Below are 25,938 nucleotides of genomic sequence, written 5' to 3'. Positions count from 1 at the left end.
TGCAGCTAGGACATAATTTTATTCCCTCCAACTGCAAGCCAAGATGCCTAGGGCCAGACGGAAGAATGCCAGCCTGGGGACTTTTTAGACAGGATCCTAAGGACAGGTCTAAAAGAATTTCTGCCCAAGGAGAAGGGGATCCCTACTGAGAAAATCTGTAATAAAATGAAGCACCAGAAATTTGAAGGCTGGAGGGGTGAACCAGAGGCCAAAGGTGAAAAGAACTGTTATCTGATCCTATCCGAGGGCCCTGGCAGGTTGGGAGTTCTGGAAGAATAAGTGTGAGGCTCTGACAGCAAGAAGCCATGGACAGGCATGACATTTAAGTAGGTTTTTTCCTGTCCCTTGATCTGCATTCTCTCTCCCTCCTTCAGCCGTAGAGTCAGATGGAAGAGCTATTGAGTGGCAGGAAAGGTTGGCAAGAAAGCAAGCCCATGACACCCCTTTCACTAGACAGACTTGTCCAGAACCAGCTCTGGCAAATGGATGACAAGTCTTATTTTTGAATGCAGACTGCGGTGTTAATTAATGTAGGATGACTGAAGATCCTACTTTCTGAAATAAGACTGTGTTTTGTAACTTTAGAAGTTTGGGACCTCTTTTTAAAAAATAAGAAGGACTGGAAATATCATGGTGCCTGATTGTTGCCTTCCAAAGGCAGAAAAACAAAATAAAACAAACAAAGAAACAAACAAAAAATATTCCTCAATGAATTAATCCTGATAACTCAGCTTGTTTATTACACCAGTTAAAGGTCCTTGTAAGCTAGTTGATAACCATTCCCACTGTGCTGTCCAGGGTAGGTCTTAACCCTGAGCTTAAAGTGAAATCCCCACACACTATCGTCAGGGGAATAATAATAAGCGGAAAAAAACCTTGGAGGATTTGGGAGGTTGATTGTCTGGTTGCTCATTTGGTGTCTTTGAGTTTTATCTTGCAAAAGATTCTTGCAGGTACATTCAGTCTACAAAGTGTTTTGATCTCACTACATGCCAGCATTCTCTATAACCCCACACACTGCAGTAGAAAGAATATCTCATGCACACACACACACGCACACACACACACGTGTGTGTGTGTGTGCATGTGTGTATAGTGTATATATATATATATATGTATATATATATCATATAGAGATATATTCATATATCTAGATAGATAGATGATAGATAGATAGATAGATAGATGATAGATAGATAGATAGATAGATGTTTGGGGGGTTTTATTTTTACTTTTTTAAAGTGGACCCATGAGAAAAGTAAGGGAAAGCTCTTAGTTTATAGGGAAATAGGATGCAATGGCTTACTTACTCTAACCCTAAAAGTTTTCCTGTTTTCCTTTCTTTCTTTGTTTTTTGGGGATGCGGGAAAGTAGTTTAAGTCTCCTCTCAAAATATAAACTGAGTCTGTCTTTGTTTGCTTCTCTCAGCAAGATCATTCACAACTTCTCACTAAAGGGAAACATCGTCACAGAACAAGAAAGAAAATGATTTCTTAGGAGAAAATGAAGTTTGCATTCCTGAGACCAAGAAAACAGGCATGATGTAACAGACCGTAAGATTAATAACACGTTGCCTGTTAGACTTGGCAGGAAATAGAACTAGAATGATGGCTCAAGAATTATAGGAAAAAGAGCCTTGTTTCTTTGGGGTTTCAGGAAGCATTTCTAATGAGCTGTTTTATTCATAAAGTATTTCTGAATATTTTATCAGAACAGTAAAGAGTAGTCCCCTGAAAAAACATCCAGTTCTGAAGCTTGTGTATCATGATAGCTGGAAGATTGGACTTGTGGGTCCAATAAAAAGAGAGTGGCATTGATTACTGTCATATCAAATTTTCACCTTATCACAGGTGATGCCAAGGTGCATTTACTGATCCACACACTTAATACATGCCTAGAATTAAAGTCACTTGATAGTTTAGAAGACAAAGTCAGGCTCCAACCTGTTGCTAGCTGAGTGATGGTAACAAGGTCACTTAAACTCCCTAGGCCTCAGTTTTCTTACTTTAAAACAGGAATAATAACAGTCATGACGTCATAGGATTTTTGTAAAGATTAAGTGGACTAATGATGACATGATGGCCATGAGAAAGAAGTGCTCAGATTTCATGCTGTGGGAATGTAATTGATGAACAACCCCAGCTACTGTCCTTTTGGCTTGACTGCCATATTCCCACAGGGCTGCTCCTAGTCAATGACCAAGCATGGCGTGGGTACCAATGCAGGTCATTTCTATGAGATAGGAGACTCTTGAAAAGATGACTTCAGCTTGAAGACTCCTCTTGGCTTGACAGAACATTTCTTGGAATTACACTGCAGCATGAGACCAATCCTCCTTCCCCTTCTCTCCTTCCACAACGTCAGACCATCATTGTGGTATGAAGGCTCCTGCCACTTTCTGCTACCGCTTCCTCCCCTTTTTATCTTTCACAGGCTTTTCACCCACAATTAACCTTTCATGTCATCCCATCTTAATGTATCCAAACTAACACTGGTTAGTTAAAAAAAACAGTATCTAGTATATAGTATGAGCTCAATAAACACCACTTTTTTTATTATTATTATTAGCAAAGAGAGTGATGGGTAGCATAAACATGGAATGCTTGCTGCTATTCAAAGGAAGGAAAAATCACTTCAAACCAAAACATTCAAAAAATTCCACATATGAGATAGATTTTGAGCTAGCTGGAAGAATCTTTAAAGTGAGGTTTGTTAAAGACTGGGGACAGTTTGAGCTAGGAGAATCATAAAAGCAGAAACACAGAGACTGATAAGTGGAAATGCTTCTAAATTGGCTGGAATGCAGCATGCATGTGCGGTGGTGGTGCCATGGGTCCATAAAAGCAGGTTGGGGCTAAACTGTGGGAGAGATTTATATTAGTTTTGCCGTTGTAACAAGCAAGCCCCAAATTTCAGTGGCTTACAACAACAGAGGTTTGTTTCTCATTTGTGTTACGTGTTGGTGGCTGTGGGTCAGCTGCTATGGCTCTATTTCATGCCATGTCTTCTTGTCTTCTTCGGAGACCCTAGCTGAAGGAGCAGACCCTACCGGGGGAACGTGGTTTCTCAAGGAAAAGGATTGACAGGAGCGATCAATGGTTTTTGAAGCTTCTGCCAGAGGCAAGGTATGTGTAATGTCTACTCACGTTCCATTGGCCAAAACAAGTCATATGGCCGAGCCTAACGTCAGTAGGGCAAAGAACACCCCTCCAACACAGGAGGCACTAAAAGTCACATGGTGATAGATGCCAGAGTATAATCTTCTCACAGCAAGGAGGACTAAGTATTTGGTACCAATACATCAATCTACCACAGGACAAAATTATGCAGTTGACCAAATTTAAACACTTAATATTTTTTTAATTGGCCAGTGATACCATCAAGGTTGTCTTTGTGTGTGGAGGTGAAGGTGGAATGGAGGAGTGGAAAGAAGATTAAAATTACACTGATCCAGGCGAGACACGATGACAGGCAGGCTGGAATTGACCATGCCCTCTACTCCAAGACCCAGCTCCCTAGTCTTTATTCTGACACCTGTGCAAGCAGATGAAGAAGAAAAATTAAATGAGGAACAATCAAATCACTTTATACACATCTGTATAGTGGAGAAGGCGGAGCCAATTCTCAGGTGAAGCCTCGGAAAACTATGAAAGAGAAGTTGAATTTTGCTTCAGAGCCCACTCTCCTCCCTCTACCTCCATGCTCCTGGGATTCCACAATTTCCTTCCCTATGAACCAAGCCCCAGACCAAAGTAGTCTCATTTTGTCCTCAAGATGGCCAGGTCTTTCCACCTGTGACTCAGAAAAGGCCCTCCCAAACACTCCTGGGTAACTCATCCTGGGTATTACCCAGGAGAGTTTGGGCCTCTCTGGCCTGTAGAATGTGTTTCAACCCACTTTCCTCAAGAACCACACTTGCCATCATGACCGTAACCTGCCTCTTCATGGTTATCCTAATTGGCTAGCTGTTCCCATTAAAAAATGCATTCACTACTTTACTCTCCTATCATGAAATACTTAGATTTTAAATGTATTTCTAAAAGAGAGAATAACTTAACCTCCCCAAAACAGTCTATTATATAAGCCAGTGGAAGGAAATAATCTTAAACAAGGAAACCATTTAGGAGCAGATCTTAAACCAGATCAATAGGCAAGTGCCTGGTGTGTTTGTGGCCCAGCTGGGCCACTCCCCAGGAGGGTTTGTGGACTGTGTCACAGGTTATTTCCTGGTCCGCACAGGGTGCAGATTGACCGTAGGATACCAACATGGTATTTTATAATCCTATAAGTGCATTTTAACATGAGTGGTGGATTCGGAGCCAGAAACCAATGTCTAAACATCCAAGGCCCGATAATGACCATTCTATACACTACAGAAATTCTCAGTGATGTCAGTTCACTTGTTCTAATTCTTCCACAGCCATGGACGAACTGTCTCCAAGTCACTGATTTCCACAGGAACCAGAAAGAAGGTCATGTCAGGAAAAGGGGTGACCCAAACCACACTGATTCGGCGAGTGGGTCCGGACTCATCCTGAGCTGCAAGACATCTTTCACCACCAGAGCCCTCAGTACTCCAGTGCAGGCAGTTATATATATTTTTTCCTTCTAACTTAATTCTAACGCCTGACCCTTGGGTGAATAAATAACCTCCCACCTTCTTACCAGTGCATCAGGTCACATAATAATCATCACACCATCTACCTCAGGCACAGAGAGGCAAAGGCCTCCAACCCCAGCTTCCTGATTTTCTTTTCTCAAGAAGTAGTGCATCTGGTTAGACCTGAAAATACATTGCTTGAGGTCAACTGCCCCTGAGCCACTTCTGAAATCCTGCCACGCTATCAAGTAAGGCCGAAGGAGGAAGTCACCCGGAGGTCTGGTTACTCTGACTTGGAAGTCCCACCACCACATTGGTGCCACAGTGCCTGGGACTCTATGGGAATTAGGCACCAAGATCCCTTCCACGAGAGAGAGAGAGAGAGAGAGAGAGAGAGAGAGAGAGAGAGAGCCATTTCTCCTGCTGCAGGTAAGTTAAGAGGCATCCGTGTATGAATCAATTTTGCAAAGTTTGTCTGGAGTAAGCAACAGAACAGGGTAAGACAGAGAAACCTGAGCTGTGAGCCGCTGGGACACTTGGACTGACTTGGCAGATGACAGGTTTTGTTACAGATTTTTAAAATAATGTTGCTTTAAGAACAGAGAGAAAACCAAGCCAAGAAACATCAACAGTAAGTTTTCCTCCTTTTTCCCCCTAAGATATGCTGAAGCCAGGTTTAATTTTATGTCTAGAAAGAATTCCCTCCTGAGACTTTCCTGGCCACGGTTCAGTTGAGGATAATGTTTTCCAGCCATGTTTCCAGAGTCCCTCAAAAGTTGAAAGGAAAATGGCAAACAATCGTGAAGCCTTCGTATTGAACCGGCAGGGGGAGCTGTTACGATAAAGAAGTGGGTGGCTCCTCTTCTACCAAGTGATTTCTGACTCCCAGTTGCCATTCTCTACCTGTAGGGATACCTACAGGATGAAATATTTACAGATGCCAGCAGCTTTTATACTTCTGATTTTAACGCAGAGCCTTACATGTGATATTTTCAATCAAAAGCAAAAAAGAGTCTTAGATGTTTGTACAACTTGCCAGCAGCTGGCGAAGCATAACAGCATTCCACAATGACTTTCATCAGCGCGTAATGAAGCGTATCTCAGACAGTATACTGCAACCCCAAAGTCTCTAGTGAAAGTAGATGTTTGAAATAGAACTTCCAGGGTATTAAAAAAGAGCCATTATAACAACGTCACCAAAATGTACCTTCTCTTACTGTAAAAGGTATTTTGATGCTGCCCAGATCAGTGATTCTGATTTTCAAATTACTTGAGTCCATTTAAAAATTGAGGAGGAGGAAGGTAAGGGAAGCCAACCCCACTGCTTATCTTTAGAAACAGTCTCTGTTCTTTGTCTTGGGTTGTTTGAAGTCCTACATTAAAACACACAATGTTAAGAATTAAATGACCATTAATATTTTAGGCAATCCTCATGCTCACCTACCTCTGATTACTAGGTTCCTTCTAGCATTGGCAAAACCCTTATGTTCAGAACGTGCTGGAGCTAAATTCGACTATTATTGGTGTCTTTAACATACATTACTGTGACTATAGCTTATACGTGATTGTCGAGGATGCCCCCAAGAGTAGTAAATGTAGGCTTCCAGGGACAGCCAGATAAAAGGAGTGCTGAAGTTCAGGAAGCCAGACTCCAGGAGAAGAGAGAGGTAATGGGGGAATTGGCTGGAACATAGGAAATTCAAGACAAGAGGAATCTTTCCAGGAGGAAATTGAAAATCAAAGGTCTCTCTGACCAAGTGTATGGGCAATATAATCACTTTAAAGGCTGATATTATGTGGTCCAAGGGATTCCATTATAGTGGAGTGCCTCAAGTTTTCAGACGGATTATGGGAAAATGATCTGAGAAAGCAAGACATTGTTCAGAAAATAGACTGAAATTAGTGCAAGGCTTACAGGAACAGGATTGACAAATAAGCGACATAGTATGGAAAATATAGGTATGCAGCAGAAGCAGAAGAATTCAGAGTACAGAGAGAGAATCAGACACAAGTTGTTCAAGAATGGCCTAGATTTCTTTCTGAATAGTTTTGGGAGAAATTACTGTTAATATCCTATAATATAATAAAATACTGTGCATTTTTGCTTTCTAAAGATGAATAAACATGCCAGCTATTTCCAAACATGGCTGACTTACAGTAATATGCCTTCTGATATACTGATCAACAGAATCCTCAGTGGTTCCAGAAAGTTCCCAGTCATTCAGCAACTGGTTAGGTACTCATTCTAAACTTTGATCTGAGCAGGAGCTTCCATCTATCTTTGATTTATCCTTACACTATGAGTCAGAACCATGCTTTGGATCGGTACAAGGTAGTACATTCTTACATGTCTTTCATGGGGACCTCTGACCATGTTTTCATCTCCAGAGGGCTTACCAACAACAGACCAATGGTGTTACCTGTTGAAATCAAGGATAAGTCAGTAACAGAAAATGTGCTTGGATAGTGGTTTGGGATTGAAATTTGTTCGTTTCCTGAAGAATTTCTATGCATTTCAATGGGTTTATATAAGTACCTCGTTTACTAAGCACTGTTAACTCAAAAGAAATATGAAGTTTTTACATTTCTCAATCATTCTTCCTAAGTATACTATTCTAAGTATTAATGCCCTTCAGGGCATCCAAGAACGCCCCATCATTTTCCAGTTGTTTTCAGTTATTAAGCCTCAGCCCAGCCAGCCATCAGGCATGAATTTATCCTCACCTCTGCCCTCCTCCACTTTACCCAGTACAAGTATAAACTGCTTGGAGGTCTATCTCAAGGACACCACCACCTTGTATTCCCATTCTAGGATTACTTCCAGGGTTTAGAGCTGAGAGGTGGGGCAGGGAAAGGGAAGAGGGTCACGCTAACAGGTGCTGCCATAACCTCTCTCTAAAGGCAATAAAAACAGAGAGAAAATGTGCACCTGGAGAAGTCAGGTAGATTCTAAAGAAGAGATGGTATTTGAGTCAGTTGTTGAAATATGAATAGCATCAATCAGGCAGGGGGAAAAATTGGAGAATGCATTTTAGGCAAAGAAAATAATGGCATGTGCAAGGACAAAAGATATAAATGTTGTGGTGACTAGTGCACCTGCCTTTGAGGCGGGTGGTCAGAGTGTGGGGAAAGATGGCCCCGGCAGAGCCATTGAGGCTAACCTGCAAATGCCATTGTAGTATCTCTTAAGGCATTTGGGATTTTTCTGTATTTGAAATGGGGACTTATCGATGGTGTTAAAGAAAGAGGATGATATACAGAATGTCTGACTTCAGCAGGGGAGAGATAAGAAACCGGGGCGTTTGGAGATCACGGCTGCGATCATCTGGAGGATAACTGTGAGTACATGAACTAAGTGTATGTCAATGGGGAAGGAAGAGAAGGAGCAGAGACGAGGACTCTTTGATAGGATCAAATGGAGAAGGAGTCAGTGGTTTTAAGCTTAGTGCGGGACGTATAAAAATACTCTCCCTGAGATGGGAACAGAGGAGGAGCTGGGTGAGAAGATAATGGGCACGGTTTGGGACATGTTAAATTTGAGGTGACCATGCAACATCTAGGAGGAGCTGCTCAGGGGGCATTTGGGCTGCAGTTTAGGAGAGAAGCCTAGGCTAAACATGGGGGAAATCAGTGAATGGATGAGGCTTGAAGCTAGGTGAGTGGATGTGAGAATGTCTAGTTAGGATATGTACAAAGAAAGCAGGATGCTAAGGATAGAGCATTTAAAGGAGAGAACCAGGGGGGAGAAAAGCTAGTGAAGAGGGGTGAGAAAAGTTGTCAAGAGAAGAAATCAAGATGGACCGGTCAGTGTCTCAAAAGCAAAGCGGAGTAATGTCAACCAGACAGTGGTCCTGGGGTAAATGTTACAGAAAAGTTATATGGGATAAAAACCAGAAAAAAAAAAAGTTTATACGATAAAGAAATCGGGAAGTACTGGGTGATGCTGGCTTTAACAAGACCATATTGCTTTTGGGTTTTAGGTATTTGAAATGAATGTCTTAAAATAGCCGTTTCCGAGAACTTTTGGCTGTTTATTGGATCCGAAATCTCTGCAAATGCTGATTTTTTTTTTTTCTCACGGTACATGAAATGTGCTTATATCCTTACATTTTTCTTTAGGATAAACAATTTTTGAGCAAATAAGCAAAAAGGAAGAGACATTCATCTTTTTTTTTTTTTTTAGCATATACTATACATGAAAAAGGCCATTACTGAGGGGGTTGGAAGTGATAACAGCAATTTTTCTCTGTAGGAAAGGAAATAACTTAGATTCAGGAAAAGTAGCTTGCTGACAAGGCAGTCAGTCACATGGCTCCCCAAAGGAAGTTAAAAGATTGGTTTTTTAAGGTCATAGTTCTATGGAAAGTGAAGTTGACGTTCACTTGAATAAAGCTTTCTGAGTAGACTGTCAAAATAACCAGCAGAAGCACAGAAAGATGGGGTGGTAATGTCTCCCTCTGTGCTCCAAGCTTCTAAATGCCAAGTTAGATTATTTGCTGCAAGAGCAAACATATTGAAATGTGATGAGAAAATGCATATAGCGTATTTCCTTATTCAACATCCTTGTCCCATTCTCTGCAAGTAAATACATATTTTCTTGAACTTAACATCAAGAATAAATGGTTTGCAAAAATATGGTACTCTCTGGGGCGCCTGGGTGGCTCGGTCGGTTAAGCGTCCGACTTCGGCTCAGGTCACGATCTCGCGGTCCGTGAGTTCGAGCCCCGCGTCGGGCTCTGTGCTGATAGCTCAGAGCCTGGAGCCTGTTTCAGATTCTGTGTCTCCCTCTCTCTCTGCCCCTCCCCTGTTCATGCTCTGTCTCTCTCTGTCTCAAAAATAAATAAACGTTAAAAAAAATTAAAAAAAAAATATGGTACTCTCCTTTTGTACAAATTGGATAAACAGCTTCTCCATATAAATATGCAGAATTTTTTTGTATATTCATAAATGACACATTATCAAATAAAAATGCTTCTTTTATTTGTTATTTATACTTAAGAAGTAACAGAACTCAGAAATAACAGAATTTAAGAAAGCCTCATAATATATGTGGACTCATAGAGCATGAGGGAGAAGGAAGATAAAATTAATTAAGCACCTAGATACTTCAGGTACATACTGAGAACCATGGTAATATTAATGTCATTAATTGAGAGTTGTGTCCAACGCTCAAAAACGAAGTGTCCTCAACATTTGGAGAGGTCTCCCACACTCCCCAAGCCCACTCAATGGTTATCTCATCATAACATGGTTACCAGTGAACTTGGACTTGTTCTTATTCTAGATCAAGGATAATTTGGATCTAAGAATAAGTGGGGATGAGCAAAGTGAAAGATTATTTTGCGCACCTCACTATGGATGGCTTTTCTTTTTCTGGGTTCTATTTCATGGCTCTCTTTTGGAAAGCAAGCTTGCCAAACTATAATAAAAGCATAGGATGCTACCTAGATAACTTGCATCTTCCTAGAATTGTATCTTCTTTTATAACCTTGGCAATTTATCATTCCTCCTACAAAGTGAGATATCCAAGTCAAATATCTAAACTTGATCACCACACAAACTCGAGTGTCAATACCAACACTGCAATTTACAAGCTGTATACTGAGGCAAGTTGCCTCACCATGTCAAGTAAAATGGGAGTGATTAAAATGCCTTCATTGTAGGGTGCCTGGGTGGCTCAGTCGGTTAAGCATCCGACTTCGACTCAGGTCATAATCTTGCAGTTGGTGAGTCTGAGCCCCGCATCAGGCTCTGCGCTGACAGCTCAGAGCCTGGAGCCTGTTTCGGATTCTATGTCTCCCTCTCTCTCTCTCTCTCTCTCTCTCTCTCTCTGCCCCTCCCCGCTCACACCCTGTCTGTCTCTCTCAAAAATAAGCATTAAAAAAATAAAAAATAAATAAAATGCCTTCACTGTGGGACTATTAAAAAGACTAAATGTGATGCTCTAAGTTACACATTTGGTATAGTGCTCAGAGCTTAAATGGTAGCTGGGAGAAAAAAATGACATGGATATTTTCCGCTATCTGGAACTCATTATTTTAAATAATAGTCTTTCCAATTCTTTTTTTTTTTTAATTTTTTTTAACGTTTATTTATTTTTGAGACAGAGAGAGACAGAGCATGAACAGGGGAGGGGCAGAGAGAGAGGGAGACACAGAATCCGAAACAGGCTCCAAGCTCCGAGCTGTCAGCACAGAGCCGGACGCGGGGCTCGAACTCACGGACCGCGAGATCGTGACCTGAGTCGAAGTCGGCTGCTTAACCGACTGAGCCACCCAGGCGCCCCTAGTCTTTCCAATTCTTAAGGCCTCAAAAGTACATATGTATTTCCTTTCATTAAGCCGAAAATCTATCTTATTCTTAATTTTGTCCACTAATAATTATTCTGTTCTCTGGAATACCACACACACACAAAAACAGTTTTTCAAGTATTTCCATTCCATTCAATAGTGAAACGTGCACTGCTGAGAAATAAAAATGAGCAAGACATAATTTCTGGCTGAAATCATCTCAGGTGATAGAGGAGAGGAGATACGTGTGCAGATTTGTCACATATTTAAAGTGTCTAGTGGTCCAGTGGTATATGTTGTGCATTCAGTGATGAGTTTATGAGCAGCCTAAAAGTACAAGGACAATTACTGGAACGCAAGGAAGAAGAGAAGCGTGTGATTGGAAAGAATCTGTGGAGGAGGAGTTGCATCATGCCCTGAGGGATGTATGAGACAAAATCTCGGACGAAATAGCATGTCCGAAGGCACCCGGCATATTCAGAAATCAGGGGGTTGTGCAGTTTTGCCAAAGCAGGTTTTCCAAACCGTGGGCTGTCAGCGTGAATCTTTGGGGTTTCGAGGCAAACGTTAGTCTATAGATGCACCAAACATAGAGCAGCAACAGCGATAAAACAAAAAAGTCTCATATAACTGTACTTTTTCTTCAATACAACTTTGCTGTTGTTATAATTAATCTAGTTATAATTAATTCTATGTTTCCTTCGTCTGTGAGTACCCAAAGTACAACTGCTAACATAGAAAGTCCTTGAAAATTGTTAACGTTAAAAAGAGGGCCATACATGAAAAGTTTGGGAACTACCAGGTCACGGTACAAGGTACTGAGCAGACAGAGACCATTCTTTCCACTTGACAAAGCCCCCTTTCCCTCTGGCCTATTCAAGGACATCACTCTGGCCATTCACCTCTGTTTTAACTTTTTTCTTACTATTACAGCTCTCATCATACAAATATGCTGAGATTTCTCTCGGTCTGGAAGACAATTCATCTTAACTCTGCTTCTACCTCCAACCAACTACTTTACACAGAAAAAAAAAAAAATACTAGGAAAAAAAGTTTTGTGCATGCAGTTTCCGATTCCTATTCTGGTATTCTCTCTGCGGGCTTCACCTTCAAAATGTATCTGTTATGTGACATGTGGCACCACCACCCTGGCCCAAGCCACTAGCATCTTGCTCTTGGATCCCAGGAGCCTCTGCGCTGGTCTTGCTGCTTTGTCCCTCCACACGCTTTATTCCCAACATAGCATCCAGAAGTATCGTGTGGAGGCAGAAGTCAGATCCTATCACTCTTCTGCTCCAAACCCCCCAATGTTTTCCCATCTCATTCTCAGTGGGATCTGAGTCCCTCCGATGTTCCCTCAGGACCCATGCCCTCCACCTTGAGTTCCCTCCCCAACTCCATCCCCAACCTGCTACTTCCTTATCCTTCCTCCAGCTTACTGGCAGATGTGACCCATCTCAAATGATTAGGTGCCATATGCCTAATTGGCTACAAGCAAGTTTTCTCTTTTCTGTATGATTTCTATTGCTTGTAATAGGTTGCTCTACAGTGAAAAATTAGCTTTGTCTGTGATGTGAATACATCTTTTAGAAACTGCATTAATGAAACACATTTATTTTTCTTTGTAATGTGTCCCAGTGATCTGCTATATATTCTTGGCTTTCATCCTCTTAAGGTGTCTTTATTATTGCATGCAATTGGCAGTTCCCTGATCTTGAAAGTCTCTCCTGCTTTGTCTTCAGAGACACTGGTCCCGAGGCATATCTGCCGCCTCCATGTTCGCTCCCCGGGATCCTTCACAGGTTCTTCTGGAGCCCCAACAGCCTTTTGGCGATTTACAGAACTCTCTTGGGCCCTGGCTCTTCCTACATACTCAACCTAGGAAATCTTATCCACTCCCTGTTTCAAATCCCCATCTGTACTCTGTGTACAGATTTAGCCCAGATTTCACTCCTAAGCTCTGTTCTCAATTGCCTACTAGTCGATACGTTGCAGTGTCACTTCCAGTGGAACGTGTCCCAAATTGGAATCATTACATTCTTTTGCAGTCAAAGAATTGCTGTTTTAAGCAAATCATATCCTCTGTGAAAGCACCATCATCCATGGACACTCCACCCTAGAAATCTCCACGTCCTTGCCTGTCTGCCACATTGATATCCTTGCAGAGATCTTTAGGAGAAAACATCTTTCCCCAGACCACAGTCTGCATCTTTGAATACAAGGATTTGTGCAGCTTAACGTGAATATATCCTTAAAATTGGAAACCATATCCTGCCTCCAGCAGAGCAATCTTTGGGCACCCTAAGACGATAGATGTGGATTGGTTTATGTTCTGGCTCTGCCTTTTGCAATCGCAGGTTAGTGGACTTTTGTGAATCTCAGTTTTCTCATCTACCAAATGGGGATAGCAATTATTACCTCATACTTTCTCTGAAAAGAAGAAGCAAAATAAATTGTGTGATGGTTCCTAGTGGGATACTGATACTTTCCAGAGACACTCAAAACATTTCATTTCCCTCATTCTTTCCTATCACATAAGGAGATCATACTTACTTAAAAATTCCTCTGCTCAAGTATGTTTGAAATGTGTCCCCTCCCCTTAAGAACAGGTTACAAAGTAATTTACCTGCAATTTCATATCGATAAAGCCAAGGGAGATAGCTGGAGGGCGGGACTCAACTGACTTACGCGCCTCCTGACTTATCTGGAATGCACAAGTGAGTTCTCAGTGAAATCTTATTACAAGATGGTGGATGACCTTGTCTTGTTCTGAGGAGTGATGGGAGCTAGTCCCTGACACTCTTGTACTCAGCTCATTGGAACTTTGCTCCAGAACTAGTTAACAGAATTCAAGTTGCGGATTGATGGCAATTCAAACCCGGGCTCCGAGTGTGACTGCTAGAATTCAAATCCCTTCACTCACGGTGTGGCCCAGGGTCAATTGCTGGATTTCTCTGTGCCTCAGTGATAATGGAGGGCTGCTGTGGGGATTGAATAACATACTCAATGTAAAGGACGTAAGAAGAAGCATTTATTTAACCATCACGCCAGAGCCACTGAGCAAATTTTCTCGGGGAATGAGCATCATCTGGAGGTTTCTAGCCAGAAGAGGAGAGGAGGATGACCCAGTTTAAAGAGAATATCAAAATTATATTAAGCAGGAATTATGACAATTGAAAGACATCTAAGAGTTTTTAAATATTGGTTTTAAATAGTGTTCTATATATCTCATTCTTTAGTTTCTGGGATAAAGTCATGTTTCTTGCTTAGTGCATAGCTTAGAGCACTAAATACGGGGGGGTCGGGGGGGGGGGTTAGAGCAAGGCTCTTTTAATAAAAGCCCAAGCGCTATTCTTATATATTCCTGTTCCTCCACATTGTTCACACACAGGGGTGATTTGTCCTTGGACTTACGCTTCCATTAACAGACACCACTCCCCACTTCAGACAGCTGTTATTGAAATGCATATGACCCTAAAGAGAAATATGTAACTCATATAGGACTTGAATTTCCAAAGTTTGCATTGTCAAACATACGAAATTATGGCATATACGACAAGTGAGTAGTAAGACTTTTTGTGTGTTTCAAGAATGATTTCAAGTGGATAATGACAACCAACCATACTGGCTTCCATGTGACCCTTTAACCACAGACTTAATTCAAAGCCCTTCATTATTCCTTCTCCTAAACTTCCTTCCCAGGACACACTTTCCTCCTGACTCCCTAAATACCTTACCACTAGATTCCCTGGTAGATACTGCATATTCACTGAAGTCAAAGAATTCTGTGTCACCGTATACCTGCACATTATCTACATTAAAGCTCTGATATTCTTTAAAATATTATTTAATATTTATTTATTTTTGAGAGACAGAGCATGAGCAGGGGAGGGGAAGAGAGAGAGGGAGATACAGAATCTGAAGCAGTCTCCAGGCTCTGAGCTGTCAGCACAGAGCCTGACGCAGGGTTCGAACCCACAAACCATCAGATCATAACCTGAGCCAAAGTCGGTCGCTTAACCGACTGAAACACCCAGGTGCCCCAAACCTCTGATATTCTTGGATAGAGTTGGGGCATGGAATTTTGGCATTGAATAAATATCCTATTTCCTGACCTCACCAAGCATTTTGGGGACTCCAGAAATCATATTTACTATCTAGCCAAGCAATCCTCGCCACCATATAGAGGTATTCTTATCTTTTTTATCCCTATAATTTTATTATGAAGTAGTGACCAAAATAAGTGGGAATGGTCCAATTTTTTTCCCCCTGGCTACCCCAGGGGGATCTGGGCTACCTGGAGCAAACCACTTATTAGTTTTCTTCCTCAGCTTCCTCATCTGAAAACAGATATTGTAACAATGCTACCTACCTCATAAGATTATTGTGAAGATGAATCAAGGTAGTTTATATCAAATGGATGGAACCGTACCTGGCATGCATTAAGTGCTTAATAAATATAAGCTATTATTAGCGCTGTTATTATTTTCATTTTAGTCAATTCCTGAAGAGACAACACTCTAAGACAAGGTACCATACGGAATGTCACAACGTATGGACACCTCTCATGCTTCAAATAATAGTCCAAGGCTACTCAGCTAAGAAGGCCAGACTCCCTGCAGGCGGCAGTCATATACATTCACAGCCTAAGTGGAGTGAATACTGGGCAGGAAAGGCAAAAAAATAAATTAATTAAACTAGAAGCACAGTTTCAAGCCATGTGTTAAAAAACAAAGCTAGCATTTTCACGTTGGGTTTTTTGTTTTGTTTTGTTTTGTTTTTTTTCCAGCCTGGGAATCTTTCAGGATTTGACTTTCTGGTCTCAGTCAGGCATGGAGAAGAACTAACTAAGTACCGACATGAAAAATATTCACCTAAATTCTATGCATTTCATTTCCAACCTACTCTCTCGAGACAAATAGAGTTCACATTTGAGCAACTGTCCTGAGCTTACCCCTCCTTATTAGAATGCTGAGGAATAGAGTCCATGAGTTTAGCCCTGTTATGACAAGAACTCATTTTAATCAGAAGGAAGGCAATTACCACTTCATCTGAGAGAGTTGATATGATTACATGGCTAAGAAAGGCATTCATTTATTTTAAAAAATGACAACAGCCCTCATTCTCTATATGCATATGACAATACTGTTTACGGCCTATCATGTGAAGAAGTTACTTCAACATTCTCCTACAGATATAAGAGACTTAAATGGCAGAATTGTAAAGGCAAAAACAAGATAGTATGTAATTAGCAGGTGATGTAGTAGGTAATATAGAATATCTGCAAGCCTGAGTACCCTAAGGTAATTTGTTACAAAACCTTATCTTCAATTTCACATAAACCATCAGACAATATTAGACACATACACAAAATTGTAACTGACTGGATTGAACAAGAAGAATAAGAACCTGAATGTAAACTGTGTTTTAAATAGAAATGTCAACGCCTTTAGCAGTGAATTATTTAGGGTAAGAAAAAAATGAAAAGGAAAGAAAGAAAGGCAAAGTCTCTCTTGACCCATCAAGAAAATAGGAATGTATAAAAATGAAGTTTGAGGAATGAAGAAAGAAAGAAAGAAAGAAAGAAAGAAAGAAAGAAAGAAGAAAGAAAGAAAAGAAAGAAAGAAAGAAAGAAAGAAAGAAAGAAAGAAAGAAAGAAAGAAAGAAAGAAGTTGAGTATTATAATTGAAAAGAGAAAGTTTAGACAATGAAATTAACATTTTCTTAAGATGACTTGGGGGAGAAAAAGAGTCTTAGATGACTAAGGACATATGTTAAGGGTGATGAAAGACTGAAGGAGAAAACAGATTCTGGAAGGAAATAGAAAAATATGATTCACTATAAGAAAGGGGGAAATAAGCTTTAAAATTGAGACAGAGACAAGAGACAGGGAAAGATGGAGAAACATGCCTTACATTTTATTACACAGTACACTTTCTAGAGCCTTTGGCAAAAGCTGTCTTTCTTCATTCTTACTTCCAAAACTAGGCTTTTAAATTAGCCTGTGTTCTTCCCTCAGTGGAAAATGCCTTGAATCTAGATACAGATGATCTCAAAGATCCCACTGACCTCAGGCCAGGCATCCAGGCCCTGTGGAGAGGGTTGCTGAGAAACAGGGCGGGAAAGCATCATAAGGAGAGTTCTCTCACATTAGAGGCAAATAACACAGATGCAAAATCTGGGACATGCAAATGCAGAAAGTATAAAGGAGCAAGTGATAAGCAATGCAACATCTATAATGATCCATTGCCTAGCAGTGTTCCCAAGAGGGGGAGCTCAGTCTTGACCTTGAGAGAAGGACAAACTCAAGGACAATCTGGGTATTCCCAAATGAGGAAAGAACATAAACAAACGCAGAGGTGGAAACACTCCTGTGCATTTATAGGACAACGAATGGGGAAAATACACTCAATAGGACTGGCTGGATCCTACAAAGGTTCCCAACTATCCACCACAGGAGATAAGACTTTTCACCTTCATAACATGTGAACCCACTGGAGGATTTTGAATGCAGGAGAAGCATTATAAAAGAAACACCTTATGGGTTGCTCAGTCAGGTAAGGGTCCAACGTCTCCTCAGGTCATGATCTCGAGGTTCGTGAGTTCGAGCCCCATGTCAGGCTCTGTGCAGTTCAGGGCCTGGAGCCTGCTTTGGATTCTGTGTCTCCCTCTTTCTCTGTCCTTCCCCCACTCTCCCTCTGTCTCTCTCTCTCTCTCAAAAATAAATAAACATTTTTAAAAAAATCTTTTAAAAATGAAAAAAAAGAAGTATCTTAGAGAATTTGCTTTGATGGCAGTGTGCAGAACAGAAGGAAGAACCAGAAAGCAGGACCGAACCTATTTCAATAGCCCACGTATCAGATGATGCAATAAGGCGGCAGTCTAAATTGTTGCATTAAGTGTGGAAGCGTGGATCAAGAGACGGTATAAAGAAAAATGACTTGCTATTGGGGTGGGAGGAGAATAATGAGGCTCTGCATCATCCTACTTGATGGCTAATCCCTCTTTTATTATTATCTGTTTATTTGAAAGATCTTTTGGCACTTAATCATAGTTGCTGAATGATACTTTAATTCATAGGCATGCTTATCTTATCTTGCCTGACTTAATGATCTGATCTCTCATACCTACCACCAATCTTATCAAAAAACACAGATGTTTAGCCATTTCTAGGCAAATTTTCAATTTCGCATATGAGTCTCTTCTATGATACAGTTCAGTGGAAAAAAAATATCTGCAACATAGATTTCATTGAATTCCCTAAGATGGTTAGTGAACAATCACACCTCCAGAGAACATCTTGATTATGAAAAGAGGCTTCTGAGGTCATCCTCAGTACTAACAAAGAATGAGGAATATAAATACCACCAGTAAAACACCACAGATAATCTGAAAAACAGTATTTTTATAGCTCTGATTTGAATCCACACAGGTAATAAGGCTTCTATCTGAATTCCTTCTAAAAACAAAGTCTTGAAGAGTCACCATTACACAGTTTTCTGCTAACAAAATGAGGGCAAAATATGTGAGCTTCGAATTCTCACCCCATCCCTGAGACAAAGGGAGAGATAGAAGGGAGACAGATCAAGGGCACAGGTGAACACCAAAACATACCATCTACCTATCCCTAGGGGACACGTCATGAGCTCTCCGGCCATTGTTCTATTGTAACTGATATCACTTGCATGACTATAGTCATCCCAACGAGCCTCACCTGTCCAAAAGGCCCTCATGTTCATAATCAGTCTCTCCACCACCCCAAACATGGAGCGCCTCCAAGGTTGCCTCTCACACTGCAGCCAGTCACAGGAGCTAGATTCTTAAGGGTTATTCTTGAAATCCTCCTCATCCTAACTCCCCATGGCAAATCAGTGCAACTCAAATCAAGTCTCCAACTCCTATTAAACCTACTGTATAATATGCTTTGAATCCAACTACTACCTCCCTTCTCTTGCAAAACACCGTGACCTTTCATCAAGTCTGAGACAATGGAGTCCTTATTTTCTCCACATCCAATTTTCCCTTCTGTGGTGCATTCCCCACACAGAGTCCAGAGGACTCCTTTTTCTGTAATGTATTTTCTATTGTTATATCGCCATCCTCACTGAATGGTTCAGCGGGCTCCCATCACACTTCCCTCTGCCCTCTACACGCAAAGACCCGTAAGACCTTGCCCTTACCAAACTCCTCTCCCCTGTTTACCTTGCTCCAGTGATTCCTGCCTTCTCTCCATTCCTCAAGCATACTCTTCATGTACTGTTCTCTTCGTGTTTACCTGCAATTTGCCCATCTTCAGAGACACCATTCCAGAACTCATCAAACTACATTAGCTCCCCTGATTGTTTTCTCCCTTGTAGGATTAATCCTGCTGCATAGTACCAACGATCACCTAGTCTGTAACTTTCTATATATATTTGTATATTTATTTCCTTAATATCTGCTTCCTCCACAGGCGGTAAATACCATGAAAACAGAAATCCTTCTCACTATATCCCTGAGGAATAGGACTGGTCTAATATCCAGCATGAGCCTAATAAACACTTGATAAATAAGTGAATGTAAAATGTAACAGCCAGTAGGGCAGGAACCAAACTGGTTTCCTGTTATATTCCTACCACCTTGGGATCTCTGTGCTAGGATCTGTGGTAGATGCCTCTAAAATATTAGTTCAATAAATAAACAGAGGGGGAGGGCTCACTGTTTTTCCCACTAAGAGCTAATTCCATTGAAAGATTGGCTTACTTATAGAAAATGTCTCAAAGTGAGTTGGATTCTCTCAGTTTATCACTTCTATAGTTCCACCCTTTGATTGAGGCCAGACTAGACAGGATAAGATTAGTGTCTCTTCAGCGTGAAGCTGGGACATACCATGTCCCTCCTATGTCTTCCCTCAAACAGCCTTCAAGTGAATGAGATGACTTCCAGACGCTTCCTCATTCTGCTTGTTGTTCCCTGCTTATACGATAGTTTTGTAACTTTTCCTGTTGAAATGCATTGTCCCAAACTGTATCTGTGACACATACTAAGATATTATTATTTCCACATTTCTGTACTGGGTATTTTTATTAACATTGCCTAATTATATACCTTGGCAGTCAGACTCTAGAATTAATTTATGTTGAACTTTCAGCCTACTACTAAATCCCAGGAATGTGATTAAACCAGGTCATCTACCTCCAGTACTAAAGCATTTAATTTTCTAAACCTAAGTCAGGATCTTACCTTTATCCCTAGTTAACAATGAGATTTAACTCTGATTTCCATACCTGAGATCTTTTTAAGTCCTGGTTCTGTCATACAGTGCACTAACTTGTCTGAGTTTTATGTCATCCAAGACCCCTGAATGTTGACTGTACCTTCATTCTTAAAACTCTGTTTTCTCATCTTCTAAGAAATCACTCTCTCCTAGTTCTCGGTCCACTTTCTAATTGCTCCTTCTCAGTCACCTGTGAGGCTCCTCTGTGCAAGGGACTGGGCTAGTGTCTGGACTGAAAATACAAAGGTGAATAAGTCACAGCCTTTGCCCTCAAGCCCATTTCCCAAAATGCCCATGACACTTTCACTTATTACCAGGCAATTTTTCCCATAAGCATTGTTAAAAATGTGTACTCTGCTAAATCCTAAACCAATGTATCCAGTCTGATAAGTTCTCTTGAACTGTAGATGTTTATTTGAATGGTTTACTGGTCTTCACTTAATAATCCCATAAGAAATTTCAAATTCAACATGGTCCAAACTTAACTCATTGTTTAGCCCTACTCCTAACCACTTTCAGAACACTTCCTCTATTCCAGATCCTGATTGATGGTACCAGTATTTGCCCAGTCATCTAAACTAGCAAACCTGAAGTTACCCCAGATTTCCTATTATTTATCTTTCACATAAAATGGCTCACCAGGTTCTGTCAACTCATCCTCATAAATATCTCAAATACCTCTCTTCCTCCATGTTCCTACTGCTACAATTTTAGTTGTCGTCTATCAAATGGATTACTTTTATATTCTTCTAACTGATTTCCATACTTCTAATACCATTCTTCACAAATTCATCCTCCACACTGCTGTCAGGACACCGGAAAGAAGCGGGGAGGTTTACAAAACATGTATTCTGTATAGAAACAAGATATCAGTGAGCAAGAGAAGTAATAAATCATGAGGAAGAGAAAAAATTATCTAGGAAAATAAGATGGAGCCATCTAAAAATTTAACATCTAAATTTTAACATCTAAAAATTCTTGTTTCTTACTGGAACCCTGATGCTACATGTGTTATCTCACTTGATCACAAACACCCTATGAAGACTGATAAGGAAATTGAAAGGTGAACATGTCCAAGGTCATTTGGTTAGCAAACTAGTAGATCTGAACCCAAATTGTCTGTCTCTAGAGGTCATGTTTTTAATCACTCACTATACTGCCTCCTAAGAATGAAATGGAAGTACAAACGTCATGCCACAAAATTTTATATACTTGCTAGAGGCAGCCAACAGATTTAACTGTCTAACAGCCCACACAAAAAGGAAAGGAAACAGTTGTAAGATTCACAGTGTTGGAAAATAAAAGCAAACTAGTTGCCCATGGAAAACACTGCACGGCTTACTGCTAAGACTGATTAAAAAAAAAAAAAAAATGAGTGCAAACTGACATAAGTCAATTCAGCTGCTCAAAACTGTCAAGTTCTTTACAGCCTCTGACGGTCAGAGGTGCATAAGAGCTGTGAGCTCCTTCCACAACAGACACACCATGCCACATTTATGCTGCGATGAGAGTAGTCTTTAGTCTAAAGTCGGATGTTCTTTTCAACATTTAGTAACCACCAGACACAAAACACGGTCACATGGTCTTACAGATTTGGTGAGGTCTCAGCTTCTGCCTCAAGCACTCAGGCAAGGACCTTGCAAGAATGGTTTACTCAACCTGAAATTAACATAATGCATGTCAACTAAACTTGAATAAGGAAAAAAAAAAAAAAAGAATGGTTTCCTCAAGGCAGACTTGGTCATATTCTAGCAGCCAAATCAACCAGCCCTCCAGCCTTACCAGGTTACGGAATCCAATGTTGAGGGGCAGGACACCTTCATCCCATTCATGTGAGGACAATGGGACCTTTACAATATTTCCGATGAATCTACCAACCTTGAATGCCAGTCCAACACCTGTTCTATCGTCCTTTTCCAGTTCTTAAATTCTTTGTGCCATAGACCCATTTGGCAGTCTGACTAGCCTGTGGACTACTTCTTGGATTAATGTTTTTAAATGCATTACAACCATGATACTTCAAAGAGAGCCAATTATATTGGAATGCAGTTATCAAAAATAGTGTACTAAAACTTCATGCTTCTCTTTTGAATCATGAAACAATAAGGCCTAAAAACCACTGTAGTAACAGTAATGATTAATGAGTCTAAACTTTGCATTGAGAGTCTGCAGTAACTATAATGCTATGTGAAAATTGATCAGATTGTTGGTGAACCCGAAATCAAGTTAAAGGATGCTTTTTAAATGATGCCAATAGTTCATGGAATCAGATGATAATGGCTTAACGTATCCATCTCAAATTCGCATATTCCTAACAGGGACCAGAAAGAGAACAAGTCCACAGACCTGGGCAAGTGTTTCAAGGCCAGAAAGTAAGAACAGCAAGCAACGTTGTTGTTGTAGCTCAAATGACAGTATTAGCATAAGATAATCTAGCAGCTGATGGGTAGACGAAATCTATGGGAAACAGAAGGAAAGGTAGCAAAAGCCAACCTTGCTTGTCTGGCATCCAGGGAAGGGGTACAGAATCTTGATTTTAGAAAAAGTTTACTGGTAAAAGTGCTTTTGACTATGGCATAGGTATACCTGTTCTTACCTATTGTGTATTGACTTTCAGTTCAACTCTCAAAATACAATCAGGAGGCATGGGAGCTCCACTTGCTGGTAGCCTTATGCTACAGGGAACTTCCACACCAGAGGCACCTAACTGGAGCCTTGGACTGCTAGGACTTCTGTGGATGGTCATCAAGGAGTCTCTGATCCTCCTGAACATGGGTAGAAACTTTACTGTAAGCAGATAATCCACAGCTTGCAATTCTCAAAAGGGACCTTGCTCTGCCAAAAGATACGAAGCATTTTTTTATACTGTTTTTTGTTTTTTGTTTTTTGTTTTCCTTCCATGACTCATGTTGGTCTCCATGGTAAGAGTTTTGCCTTAGTCATCTGGGCATATTTCCTTTTCCTCACAAACGTTAATTTAAAACTTTATTGATCTGGTCAAGAAATCTCCTGCTCAACCTCTCATATACTTGTGAAAGGCACTAAGTGTCTCTCCAGAAAAGTCCTTCTAGTGTGTGAGCACCAGTTTTGTGAAGTCCCCCTCCCTGGCCCCACCACATAACAGATTTTAAGGTGAAGCCTAAGGGGTTTGAAGTCAACACAGGAAATGTATAAAAAGAAAGAAAACCTTCCCCATCCCAGGTTTTCCTCCTTCTCCACTGAGCTTCATGCTTGGGATCTCAAGACTCTGGGCAGAGAAAGAAAGGCAACTGCCACATTGTTTTAAAACAGCTAGCCAGAAGCGTGTAAAACACGGTGAAGAAGACCACGTAGCTAGAAGCAAACTGCAAACGCTTAAGAGTGGATTTGTCACTCATGCACAAATTGGGGATCAGTCTCTATTGTCCTGGTAGCTCCAAGCAGGGAACTGCCTGTCTCCCTGTTGACATAGGGCGGTCCTAGAACAAAGAAAGTTGATGACATAAACATATCCTTTTTCCCAACACTTGAGTGTGTGTGATTTAACCTTTAACTCCTGCTTGTTGATGTAGGTGAGATGTCAAATATTTTCTACTGAACTGTTTGGCAACTGTTTAAAGCGTTTTCATCACTCACCCACTAAGGTGTAGCCGGGCTCAGTCTAACGGGCACCGTAAGAGAGTCGCCTCCCCCACCCTGTCTCCTCCTCTGGGCCACTTCCCCCCCCCGCCCCCCCCCAGACCGAAACAGGAAAGCCAGTGACAAAGAGCAGGGATCAGCCTGGTAGTCACTGTAAATCTGCAATTACTTAGTGTTGCTTCCTGTTTTTTTGAAAGAATACTCTCCTAGCACGGAATAGAGACTGAGGTCTTGTGATCAACTGTGAACAAATGATTTAAATTGTGACACAAACAATAAGGAATCTAGTATCAGATACTGTAATCCCATTTTCATTCTCCTTTAATTCTTTAGACTCAGACAAAAAGCCTGTTACTTCCTCTAGATCAAACCTCCATCCTGAAAAAACAAAACAGTGCCTGCTGCCCACTTCGTGCTTGGAGGAAACCCATTCCAACTTTTCCTGAGGCTGAACTCATCTGTCTACTCATTCAGGATAAAGATTTTTAAATGGATACGTTTCTGTTTAATGTTTAAGCCAAAGGCACGAACTCGTTGCTAGTTTTGCCTTTGCAGGACAAAAGTCCTTCCACCACCAAAAGGAAAAAGAAAGTGTAAAAACTCTCAGCAGTGTAATTTCATATCTATTTTTTTTCTTAGTGGTCATTCTTGCTCCCTTAGATGTAGACAATTCTGCCGGGGATTAAAAAAGAAAAAGGACTCTTAAGCTACTGGCAAAATAACAGCACACCTGGAGAAATCAGTTTGGGTAAACTAAACACCACCCATTAGCATTTTCATCTTTTCAGTCTGGAGCTTGCACTTATTTCTTGGAAAGGAAATCTCTGTCTCATGAAAGAAAGCTGGTTATGCCTGGTGCTCAAAAGCAACAGGGGAGGTGGCAGGGCGGGGGTGGGGTGGAGGAAGGTCACTGCATGACTCAGAGAAGTTTGGCTTCTATAATTAATATTTTTAGGCCATCTTACTTCATATTTAAAATAGAATTATACTGTCAGAGGGAAAAAAACCAACACATAGCTAAAGCAGGATTTCTAAATTATACGCATACACACAGAGACTATTACACAACTAAACCAAGTGTGCCAAAGCTACATATATGCGTGTGAATCTACACGCACACACACACACACACACATACATAAAATCACACATAGCTAAGGTAGAGTGTGTCTTTTATGTCTATTGGATCTAGATTTTTAAATCATCCATGCCCCATTGTATAAGATTTCCTCAGCCAAACTGTCTAGTGGGCAATGCATGAAAATCTTTCTACAGGCAGCACCTGGGTGGCTCGGTCGATTAAGCGTCCAACTTCAGCTCAGGTCATGATCTCACAGTTTGTGGGTTTGAGCCCTGCATCAGGTTCTGTACTGACAGCTCAGAGCCTGGAACCTGCTTCAGATTCTGTGTCTCCCCCTCTCTCCCTGCCCCCCCCCATGCTCTGTCTCTCTCTGTCTCAAAAATAAATAAACACTAAAACAACAACAACAACAACAACAACAACAATCTGTCAACAAGAATGTTTGAAGTAGCCATGGGCTCAGTTCCTATCTCACCAGTCATTTAGAGCAGCCATAACGATTACTGCACCTTGAGAGGAAGAGGTGAGAAATCCATCACCATGAGAGGAAGAAGTGAGAAATCCTACACTTTTGGAGCCATGAAACCTATCTCAAACACCATCTATGCGTCACTCCATGTACAAACAATTCAGTGGCCCAAGGGCTTTAAAAAGTTTGCATATGAGTCAGAAATGGCCTGAGGATGGCCACTGAAAGGTATCCTTTGACATAAAATGTTTTATCTGTAGAAAACAGGTCTTGGGGAATTGATAAAAGTATGGTTCACACTTGCTAAACATCAGCTTCAAATTCCTATCTAGGGCATATCAAATTTCTAAATCACCGGTTAGAGAATATGAAAGTTGATACGGTTCAGTCGGACACAGCCGTGACTCTTCAGGGAGCTAAGTTTTGTGGGGCTCATATTTTAATTCGCAGATAGACAGGGAAAGGGCAAGAGCAAAAGACAGAGGTAAATAAAGCTGTGCATCATTCCAGAGCAACTCGTTTCAGAGACACAATTTCGTCAAAAGCCGCTATTACTTGACTGAACTTAACGGGTTTTTAAGGATGAAGTTTCATCAGATTATGTCTAATATGCAAGCAAAGCCT

The sequence above is a fragment of the Neofelis nebulosa genome, chromosome 1 (genome assembly GCF_028018385.1).
Source record: "Neofelis nebulosa isolate mNeoNeb1 chromosome 1, mNeoNeb1.pri, whole genome shotgun sequence".
In the NCBI taxonomy this organism is placed as follows: Eukaryota; Metazoa; Chordata; class Mammalia; order Carnivora; family Felidae; genus Neofelis; species Neofelis nebulosa.
This window is presented reverse-complemented; position numbering follows the sequence as displayed.